This window comes from Seriola dumerili, unplaced genomic scaffold, assembly GCF_002260705.1.
Source record: "Seriola dumerili isolate Sdu_G_001 unplaced genomic scaffold, Sdu_1.0 BDQW01000850.1, whole genome shotgun sequence".
NCBI lineage: Eukaryota > Metazoa > Chordata > Actinopteri > Carangiformes > Carangidae > Seriola > Seriola dumerili.
Window position 1 is genome coordinate 183,157 of NW_019175105.1, and position 11,959 is coordinate 195,115.

An 11,959-nucleotide genomic window follows, 5' to 3' on the forward strand; every position below is an offset into this window, starting at 1 on the left:
ACACATGCTTAATATTGTAATGTAAACCTTTTGTTTTGGAAGACAAAGTAAAAAAAAACAAAACATGTAAGACATTAAAATCATCTCAAACTTCAACTTGCAGTATTTGTGTTAACATTGAATCTTTAAATATGTAAAGTAATGTTAAAACCTGTAGAAGCACAATCTAATTACAATATTTAATGATTCAGATTCAGATAAATCTTCTTACATTTCTCATAAAATATTATAAACTGAAGAAATGCAAATTAAACTGTCAAGTCTCTGTATGTAGTCTTTCAACAAAAGTGGGGTTGGGAACTTAATTACAAATAACATACACACCACTATTGACTTTATAACACTTTTATTTAATATATTCAGATGTAAATTTACAATATCAACCAATTATTCACAAATAGTTCTTCAGAGCCCCGGGATGATCTGAAGAACTGAAACTGGCATTTCTCCATTGGTCTATCTTGCCTGTTAAGGTTCCTATAATGAGGAGGTGATGATGTCACCTCTGAAAGAGGGGGGGCTGTGGAGCTGAGGGGGGGTGGTCTGTTGTTTTTTAGCTTGTATCTTCTAATTCAGTTTTATCTTGTTTTCCACAGTATTCTCCATATAGTTCTGACAACATATGTGGACAAACATTATACTATCTTTTATGTCAGAATCCCAACTATACAGTGTATTAATAAGTCTAACCCTAAAGCCGGATTTCCACCGGGCGCGTCAGCGCCGCGGAACGTCAGCGCCGCGGTCACCGCAGCCAAACGCTGCCACTCTAATCAATGCTAGTATTTCCACCAGAAGCGCTGCGACGCGTCTCAGCAGCGTCTCATCAGCGGCTCGCCGCGCCGCAGCGCTATCAATCCGTAGCAGTTCTATTTTTGCCGCTCACGTTGCTAAATCGCGTCAAGCTCAACAGAGTAGATTGCACCAGACAGGAAAACAGACACAGTATCAAAGTAAAACACTTCCGCCCCCTTTCAAAATAAAACACAACACGCACGTAATCTAATGTCACATCAACATTATGTATCAGAGCGGTTGATATTAACGGAGTGGCGACAGCTTTTGATGTCGCCACTCTGTTATATCAACCGCTCTGCACTGTATCAAGAACAACGATCTCGCGTACGTTCCGTATTCTCGCGTGAATACGGCTGGCTCGCAAGGCAGCGCTGCGCTGCCGTAACACGTCCGGTGGGGATTGACGCCGGGCTGAGGACGGAGCAAAACCGCGGCGCTGACGTTCCGCGGCGCTGACGCGCCCGGTGGAAATCCGGCGTAACCCCTAATGTTAACAATGATATATTGCAATAAATGATAATGTTGATAATGGCAGAAATGAACTTGTGCTCGTACAGTACATAGAGCTTCCCCCCATTTTCATTAGTGCTACCATTAGCAGCTAGCTTGCTGGCATTGGTCATTGATGAATGAATTTAACGATTTCATTATAAAATTGCAAAATAACAAGTGGGGGGAGGCTAGTTTGCTAGCATTAGCAGCTAGCATTAGTATTAGCAGCTAGCAAATTATGAGATTATTCAAAATAATACAATGTAAAAAAAGTGAGAACTTTCTAAATGCACTGTATGTCTAACTGATCTGTCCAACAGCCATCTCTAGTTTTCTTTCCCGCCAGGAAGTGTCTCTAGGATGAGGTGTAATTCAGGCAGTTTATGTTCTTACAGCTGCTTTCACACCACTGCTGTGTGTGTCCTAAATTCACACACAAATATTAACATTAACATTTGAAACCTTTCTCTGTCTCTCTCTCTCTCCAGGTGACAAAGAAGCTGCTGGTGCTGCTTCTGAAACAGTTGCCTGGGTTACCAAAGTTGGTGTGTTGTCTTACCAGGATGGCGGCCGGATTGATGACGCCACATCTTGGAGGTGGACCCCCGGAGGAGCCTGTTGTCACATTGAGGCACAGTGGTCCGAGCTGGAGGGGAAGCACAGGATGATCGGCCTGACTGTTGCCAAGGTGATCCAGAGGATCTCTTGGGAGGAGTGGAGGCTCCACTGTTGGAGGTGGACCCCCGGAGGAGCCTGTTGTCTCATTGAGGCATAGCGGTCCGAGCTGGAGGGGAAGCTGTTGACTGTTGTCATGGTGATCCAGAGGATCTCCTGGGAGGAGTGGAGGCTCCACTGTTGGAGGAGGACACATGGGGCAGAGGAGACGTCCTCCTCATCCAGGATCTCCACGTCACCCTGGACGTCTCTTTGCTGGATTCTCTCTGCATCCAGGACATATGGAGACACAGAGGAGCCACCAGCTGCATTCAGGACCCAGCAGGTGCAGCTGTACAGAGACTGGTAGACTGACAGAGGGGCGAGGTCAGCCTTCTGGTTTCTACCTTAACCACTTCATCCCAGGTACATGCGTGTGTCTCAGAGCTTGTGATTCAGTATATTGTGTATTATCATGCAAACATAAAATTCATTTTTGAACCAAAACCTTTTTCCTCAAGCCAGTGCCAAGTACTTCCAAACTCCTGGTAACACCTGCCAGACAGAGCAGGAGGAAGAGCGAGGTGTCTTCCCTCCCAGAGACCAGGAGAGGCAGCCCAGGTGACAGTTCAAGGCAGCGACGGGGAAGAACACCTCCTGTCCTGGGAAGGAGAGTCTCCAGAGGTGAGAGTCACTTCAGATATCACTGTTTCCTCTAATGAATATCAGATCTATATTAACACACACTGCTCTCTGATTATCTTTCAGATGTCTTCTTGGACTGAACTCGGGCCCTGCTAACTGGGCCAGTGTTAGCCGCCTGGTGGAGGCCGTTTGCAACCAGCTCTGCGTCTTCACCCGGTGGCCACGTGGTCCAGAGGGACCGTGAGGACTCGCTGGTCATTCATTCTCAAGGATTATGTCGCATCAGAGAGGCAGTGCTGGCCGGCCCCAGGTTGATGGCTCAGACCAACATCCAGCTCTTTGAATGGAATTGAGGACTCAGTGGTAAGAGTTTGTCATGAAGCTGTTGGTGTGTTGGAATCTGTTCTGTGATTTATCTTTTAATGAAAGCTGAAAATCCTTAAACACTCTGTTTGTCTGTGTGTTCCAGGTGCTGGCCAGACTCTCCCTTCAGCAAAGGGTCTGTCCTTGGTCCAGGTGGGACAAGGACAGACCTTAACTTCAATGTCCCGGAGGAGCAGATTAACATGAAAACGGTGTTCAGTAGGAAACAGATGGAACTGACCAACCAGAACTGCAACCTGGAGAAAAACCAGACTCTTCATAGATGTGATGCTGTGACCTCAGAGACGGATGTGTTCACCTCACACACTCTTTAGTGTGAACTGAACACTGACAGTTCAGATTGTGAAGCAGTTGTCAGTGTAGTACAGCTCATGTTCATTAGTTTTATTCAGAACTTCATTGTTGTCATGGAAAAGGTTTTTAATAAAAGAACCTGTGATTAAATTATACTGAGTATGTTTGTTCATATTTACCATCTGCCTCATGATGAATCTAACAGTCACTTTGGTGAATCAGTGTTTTCATTATTAAAATTGGTAAGTTCATAAGACAAATTAGAAAAGCACAAACTCTAGTATCTGTCTCTAGATCCTGTATTGTCACTGTTGAAGGACGGACACATTTAAACATTTCTATCATGTTTGTTGTTGATTAAAGCAACATAGAAAGTCTTTGATTAATTACAGATTCAGGAAAAACTTCAGTGTGTTGTGATTTCTATACTGTGCTGCTGCTACTGTTAAAATTCATACCAGACACGCTCCATAAAAACCACCAACAAAGCAAAGCTTCATAAAAACTTTATTTCACATTAAAACTGCATTAATTTCAACAATTTACAATCAACTGTAACTGACAAATTAAAACTAGAATACAGTTGTGAATGAAGGTGCAGGTGAACTTCACTGACACAACACAAGTCTGCATCATAAAGAGGTGGATAAATCTTATTTAGTAACAAGTATAAATTATAGTAGAGATGTAAAATAATACTTCATAGCTCAGTGAGGACAGAGCAACAGTCTGACAGGTTGACTGGAAGCTGTTGCAGCCGTCCATAAGTGATGGAGGGAAGGAGCAAAAAGTCCAGGAGCCGTTATTCATCATCTTAGTGTTAAAAAACGTTTTACACTGTGGTTTTACAGTTTAACGTTAGCACACATGCTAACTTCAGCTACAATAACATTACAAGTTACTCCTCACATATATGATATTTGTAATTAGCCTGTAAGACTAATGTAACAGTTGAGACAGCTAACAGTGTTAGCAGCATCTTAGCACGGCTCAGCCAGGAGCCTGTTGCTGTCAGGTTGATGCAGGTGGGTTTACCTGGTGTTTACCTGGTGTCCTCGAGCCTCCAGCCACTGTTAAACTAATCTGTGGCCACTGGTTAACTAGCCTATAGCCACTGTTTAACTAGCCTGCAGCCACTGTTAAACTAGTCTGTGGCCACTGGTTAACTAGTCTGCAGCCACTGTTAAACTAGTCTGTGGCCACTGTTTAACTAGTCTGTGGCCATTGGTTAACTAGCCTATAGCCACTGTTTAACTAGCCTGCAGCCACTGTTAAACTAGTCTGTGGCCACTGGTTAACTAGTCTGGATGTGGCCCGTGTTTATGTTGGAGCTGAAGGTTTGCGTCTGGACACAGACCAGTTTAAACCAGAGGGGTGTGAGCAGACAGGAAACACGCCCAGTTTTGTGTTTCATTCCCAAATTAAACTCAATCTCGTTTAAACAACTGAAATTATTTAAAAAAAAAAAATACATTAGTAAAACGTGAGTGACGTAACCGGGGACCTGTCCAATCAGAGGAGAGCCTGTGTTCGCTCTGAAGTTCGAACTGAACCATCTGAAGCCGTTTCTCCTCCTCCAACCGCCGCCGGTAAGTTCACCGAAATCTGCCGTTTATCGCAACAACACAGCTCACACTCAGCTGGTAAAGTACCGGGACAGAGAGTCCGGCTGTTTACCGGACTAAAGTCCCGGGTTGATCCGTGTTTGTCGCACTTTTGAACTCTAACCGCTTTCATTTCTAGAGTGACTCTCAGCGGCTAACCCGTGCTAACTCCAGTTAGCTTAACGGTCACCTTGAACTTCAAATTGAAGTCTTTAACTTCCGGTTGTGTTTTCATCGTTGAATCGGTTTGAAACGCGATCAGAGACACTGTGAATGTGTTTTCAGGAGGTGTTGATAAAGGTGGAAGAAAGGTTAGTCTGCAGGAAGTAGAGGCTACACCTTTAGACCGTCTCTGACTCTGCAGGTGTAACACAGACCAAGTCTTTTAAACTGCTATATCACTGAAGTGACAGGTGTGAATACTGACATGTACATTAACTCCTGTTACACCTGGCTCTGTACTGTCTTATTAGGGTTTAAAGCAGTGGTTCCCAACCCGCGGTCCAGACCCCTACAGAGGCCAATCAGTTAAACCTGAGGGGCTGAGTTTTAACAAGGTAGGAAAACATTACTTTATATTAAATACTTCTCTTGTAGAGCCAGTGTTTCCATCACTGGTTAATCTGCAGGTTCATTTTCACATTAATTATTTGTACATCTTACATTTGAGAAGCTGGAAACACCATAAATGTTTTTGGTTTAAAAATGATGAAAACAGTTATATGATTATTGATGATAATTGATGATTAGTTAACGATACTATTAGGAATTATAACAGTATTATGTGTTGTGCTTTAGTGTGTCAGTGTTCATATGAGCAGCAGTGATGAGCAGCAGAAGCCGCAGGTCCTGGTGAGAACTGAACTACACACACTTGTCAGTCATCTGTCACAGAGCCGTACATACATGTTTCTAGACATTATCCTTGGAGCTATGTGTCACACCTGTTCAGTGTGATCACATGTGTCTGGTTCTGTCTGTTTTCTGTCATAGCACCAAGAGTCGCTCCTGTCTGGGTCGTAAAGGACTGGAGGGACGGTTCTCCAGAGTCAGCCTACAGAAGCCTGGATGGACAAAAGGCGAGGTAACGGTTGTCATGTTAGCATCAGGGGCTAACTCAGAAACTTTCCTCACCCTTCACAGTAAAAGTCCTCTGTGTGGAGCAGCAGCAGGGCTTTTATTGTGAAGCAGGTGCTAAAAGTCAGTGACAGCAGAAGATTTATAAAGTATTTAAAATATTAAAGTATTGTTTACATCCATGTTGACTCTCTGACAATCTAATTTTTCTTCACTGCCTTTGGTGGTGCGCTACTTCCTGTTACTTCAATCTGTAGATCAGGGGAACAGTGTCAAACCTTTACCTGGACACACTCATAGAACATGTACAAAGAAAGATTCATCCTGTTTACCTGAAACTGTAGCTCAGACTGATGATGTTGATGATGATGATAATGATGATGATGATGATGATGATGGTGATGAAGATGATGTCGGTGATGAAGAAGATGATGATGATGATGATGGTGGTGATCTTCCTCCTCAGGATGAGAAGCTGCACAGACTGGTGAAGGAGTTTGGATCCAGCAGCTGGTCCTCAGTGTCTCTTCACTTCAGGGTGAGTGGTTTCATGTCAGTGATGTTCAGGTGTTACAGGTGACAGGTGAGTGTTGTCCTGGCAACAGAGAGCAGCAACATGAAACACTGAAGTGACAACAAACAGACTGAAAAAAAGATTAAAGCGAGACTGATCAAATTAAAGCAGCTGCAGTGGATTAGAAGAAGAAAACACAAGAGATTTAAGTTCTTAATAAATGAACATAATCAATCAATCACACTATTTGTATAGCAATTTTCATGCAAACAATGTAACACAAAGTGCTTTACAGAATAAAAGCAATAAAGATGAATACAACAATGATAACAACAGGAAGTGAGGAGAGACTGGAGAGCAAAGATAACGATAGAGCAATAAAGATAAAATAATAAAATACTAAAACAGACAACATATTAAAGAGAATAAAACCATTAATAAAAGAGATTTAAAATGAATAACCAGAATAAACTCTAACTCAAACCCTGACAGCTGATGGACTCAGCTCAGGTTTGTCTGATAAAAATAAGAGAAGAAGAAGAAGAAGAGCAGGAAACGTCACTGCTGTGTGTAACTCATGTTTACTGTGAAATCTGTCATCCCGTGAACGCAGCAAACTGTGTCTTGTGTCACAGGGTCAGAGGTCAGACGTGGACTGTCAGCGGCGGTGGCAGCAGATCAAGAATCCAGAGCTGGTTAAAGGTCCCTGGACTCAGGAGGAGGACACGAGGGTGAACACTCACACAGTCATGTGACAGGAAGTCACTGAGCTCAGACCACCAGTGTCTGCAGCTGTTTACCAACCCCTTTTATAAATGATGTTAACATGATGTCACTTCCTGTGCAGGTGATCGAGTTGGTCCATAAGTACGGCATGAAACGCTGGTCGCTCATCGCCAAACACCTGCACAGTCGTAACGGGAAGCAGTGCCGCGAGCGCTGGCACAACCACCTGAACCCGACGGTGAAGAAGAGCGGCTGGACGCTGGAAGAGGACCGTGTCATCTGTCAGGCCCACAGGCTGCTGGGAAACCGCTGGGCCGACATCTCCAAGCTGCTGCCCGGCAGGTAACTACACTGACTGCAGGTAACTAGACCGCCTACAGGTAACTAGACCGCCGGTAGGTAAGTACACTGCCTGCAGGTAACTACACCACTGGCAGGTAACTACACTGACTGCAGGTAACTAGACCGCCGGCAGGTAACTACACCGCCTTCAGGTAACTAGACCGCCTGAAGGTACCTACACCTCCGGCAGTTAACTACACCGCTGGCTGCTAAGTACACTGCTTGCAGGTAACTACACCGCCTGCAGTTAACTAGACCACCTGCAGGTAACTAGACTGCCGGTAGGTAACTAGACTGCCGGTAGGTAACAAGACTGCCAGCAGTTAACTACACCGCTGGCAGGTAACTACACCGCCAGTAGGTAACTAGACTGCCGGCAGTTAACTACACCGCCGGCAGGTAACTACACCGCCTGCAGGTAACTAGACCGCCAGTAGGTAACTAGACCGCCTTCAGGTAACTACACTGCCGGCAGTTAACTACACCGCCGGCAGGTAACTACACCGCCTGCAGGTAACTAGACCGCCAGTAGGTAACTAGACCACCTTCAGGTAACTACACTGCCGGCAGGTAACTAGACCGCCGGTAGGTAAGTACACCGCCTGCAGGTAACTACACCACCTGCAGGTAATTAGACCGCCTGCAGTTAACTACACCGCCGGAAGGTAACTAGACCTCCTGCAGGTAACTACACTGCCGGCAGTTAACTACACCGCCGGTAGGTAACTAGACCTCCTGCAGGTAACTACACCGCCGGCAGTTAACTACACCGCCGGTAGGTAACTACACCGCTGGAAGGTAACTAAACCTCCTGCAGGTATATAAACCAGCTACAGGTACGTAGATCAGGTGAGACTCCACGTTGTTTTCTTCTGTGTAAGTAGAAAGCAGGTGACAGGAAGTTGTGGTCCTACCTGGACATCTCTGGACTAGGTTCTGGACTGACCTGGGTCCAGACTGGGTGACTGCTGTGTTTCATTCTCAGGACAGATAACTCCATCAAAAACCACTGGAACTCCACCCTGAAGAGGAAGGTGGAGAAGGAGGGATACCTGCAGGTCCTCCACCACTCCTCCATCACCACTACCACCTTCAGCTCCTCCTCCAGCTCCTCCAGTTCCTTCTCCTGCAGACGTTCATCCAGGACCAGTGGACCCCCCAGGACAGCCAACATCCTCACCAAGGTCAGGATCCATCCATCTATATCCACCATCATCCATTACCACTCACTATCCATCACCACCCACCATCCACCACCATCCATCACCATCCATCACCACCCACCATCCATCCCCTCCCACCATCCATTACCATCCATCCCCATCCATCACCACCCATCACCACCCACCATCCATCCCCTCCCACCATCCATTACCATCCATCCCCATCCATCACCACCCATCACCACCCACCATCCATCCCCTCCCACCATCCATTACCATCCATCCCCATCCATCACCACCCATCACCACCCACCATCCATCCCCTCCCACCATCCATTACCATCCATCCCCATCCATCACCACCCATCACCACCCACCATCCATCCCCTCCCACCATCCATTACCATCCATCCCCATCCATCACCACCCATCACCACCCACCATCCATCCCCTCCCACCATCCATTACCATCCATCCCCATCCATCACCACCCATCACCACCCACCATCCATCCCCTCCCACCATCCATTACCATCCATCCCCATCCATCACCACCCATCACCACCCACCATCCATCCCCTCCCACCATCCATTACCATCCATCCCCATCCATCACCACCCATCACCACCCACCATCCATCCCCTCCCACCATCCATTACCATCCATCCCCATCCATCACCACCCATCACCACCCACCATCCATCCCCTCCCACCATCCATTACCATCCATCCCCATCCATCACCACCCATCACCACCCACCATCCATCCCCTCCCACCATCCATTACCATCCATCCCCATCCATCACCACCCATCACCACCCACCATCCATCCCCTCCCACCATCCATTACCATCCATCCCCATCCATCACCACCCATCACCACCCACCATCCATCCCCTCCCACCATCCATTACCATCCATCCCCATCCATCACCACCCATCACCACCCACCATCCATCACTCCCCACCATCCACCATCATCCATCACCCCCCATCATCCATTATCATCCATCACCACCCACCACCCCCCACTATCCATCACCATCCATCCCCCCCCACCATCCATCACTACCCACCATCCACCATCATCCACTATCCATCACCATCCACCCACATTGATAGATCACATGTGTAATGATGATGATGCTCCGCCCCCTGCAGACAGACAGTCTGTCTACTGTGAAGGACGAGTCCAGCTGCACCTCCAGTGACTACAGCACCTGCCGACACCTTTGTAGCCACACCCACCACTGCTCTGCCTGTGTCCCCGCCTCCTCCTCAGGTTACGACTCCTCTCTGAGCATGTGCGAGCTGACGGCAACTGCGGAGCTGACAGAGGCGGTAAAACAGTGGTTTACTTACCTGAGGCTTTTATTTTGGAGGGTTAAGGTTTCATCTGTAATTTGTAAGTCATGAAACTAAATGAAACCTGATCTCACCACAGAGCACAGAGAACTGGAGCCACAGCCCACAGGAAGTGACATCATCGCTGCCCACCTGTCTGTGCAGAGAGGACGCCAACCTATCAGGGATCGATCTGAGCAGGAGCTACGTAAGATAACACACCTGTCAATCACACACATCAGCTGACATCAACTCATCATCACGTGACCTAAATGATTGATAGTGATTGATGATAACAGTCAGTAATGGCAGCATTAAACAGCAGAAGAAGAATATACCTGATTTATCTGAACCTGTGAACAGGTGAAAGCTTTCTGCTTCTGTGTGCAGGTCTCAGGTATGAAGGAGCAACTGAGCAGCGGTGACTCCACCTCCTCCTGGACCAGGACAAGTCTGGTGGGGGCTCTGAGCTTCTCTCCCTCAGAGGTGACGAGAGTCTGACAGTCCTGGTCAGAAGGTGTCTCTGTCTCTGTCTCTATCTGTGTCTCAGTGTCTGTGTCTCTCTGTCTCTGTCTGTCTCTCTGTCTCAGTGTCTGTGTCTCTTGTCTGTGTCTCTCTGTCTGTCTCTCAGTGTCTGTGTCTCTGTCTCAGTGTCTGTGTCTCTTGTCTGTCTCTCTGTCTGTCTCTCAGTGTCTGTGTCTCTGTCTCAGTGTCTGTCTCTCTGTCTGTCTCTCAGTGTCTCTGTCTGTCTCTCAGTGTCTGTGTCTCTGTCTGTCTCTCAGTGTCTGTGTCTGTCTCTGTCTGTCTCTCTGTGTCTCTGTCTGTCTCTCTGTGTCTTTGTCTGTCTCTCTGTGTCTCTGTCTGTCTCTCAGTGTCTGTGTCTCTGTCTGTCTCTCTGTGTCTCTGTCTGTCTCTCTGTCTCTGTCTGTCTCTCTGTATCTCTCTCTGTCTCAGTGTCTGTGTCTCTGTCTCTGTGTCCCTCCAGCTCTTCAGTCTCTGTGCTGCTGAGGATCTAAAGCTTCAGCGTCCAGCCCTCACCTCAACCCCCGTCTGTTCCCTCAAACACCCCCACACCACCAACAGCAGCCAGGACGAGCCCTGTCTGCACTGCAGCAGCCTCAGCACCCAGTACGTGGGGGGGGGGGTCGATCAGGCTGATCAGATACTGTCCTGAGCAATAGAAAATCAATTAGTCTGATTAGGTACTGGTCAGGTAGAAGAAACAAAAAGGTGATTGAATAATAAAATTGAATAATCAATATATCAATCAGCTGATGAATGAAAACAGCTGTTTGTTTTTCAGGACTCCCTCAGAGATCAGAGAGAGGATCAGAGCGCTGTGGGCGTCGGCTCCTCAGACACCAACACCACTGAGGACCACTACCTGCAGCCAGGACCAGGTGAGGAGAGAGCTGGTGATCAGCTGATGACCAGCTGGTCATCAGCCTGTCCTGATGACACAGTGAAGTCACACTGATCAGATGAACCCTGTAGAGTTCAGGTTGATTCATGTTTCTCCAGATGATGATGGGACTGAAGCTCCACATCTGTTCTTCTCATGATGTTTAAATAAAGTTGTCAGTGTGAGCATGCTCAGTCACTGCAGGTCAAGGGTCACTGTAGACCTCAGCCCAGTATCTGTTTGTGGTTCAGGTCTCAGTTTGTCAGAGCAGGATGATGAATGAGACGTGGGAGGAGACGAGCGTCGACCCTGACAGCAGCTCTGAGGTGTGACACACACACACACACACACACACACACACACTAACCACAACTGAGGGTATGGAGATAACCTGTTCACCTGTCGACCCCTGTCCTCCAGGTCCAGGGGGAGAGTCTGCTGACCTCCATCCTGCAGGTCCAAGCAGAGTCCAGCTCTGCCCAGCAGCAGGTCCAAGCAGAGTCCAGCTCCGCCCCCCG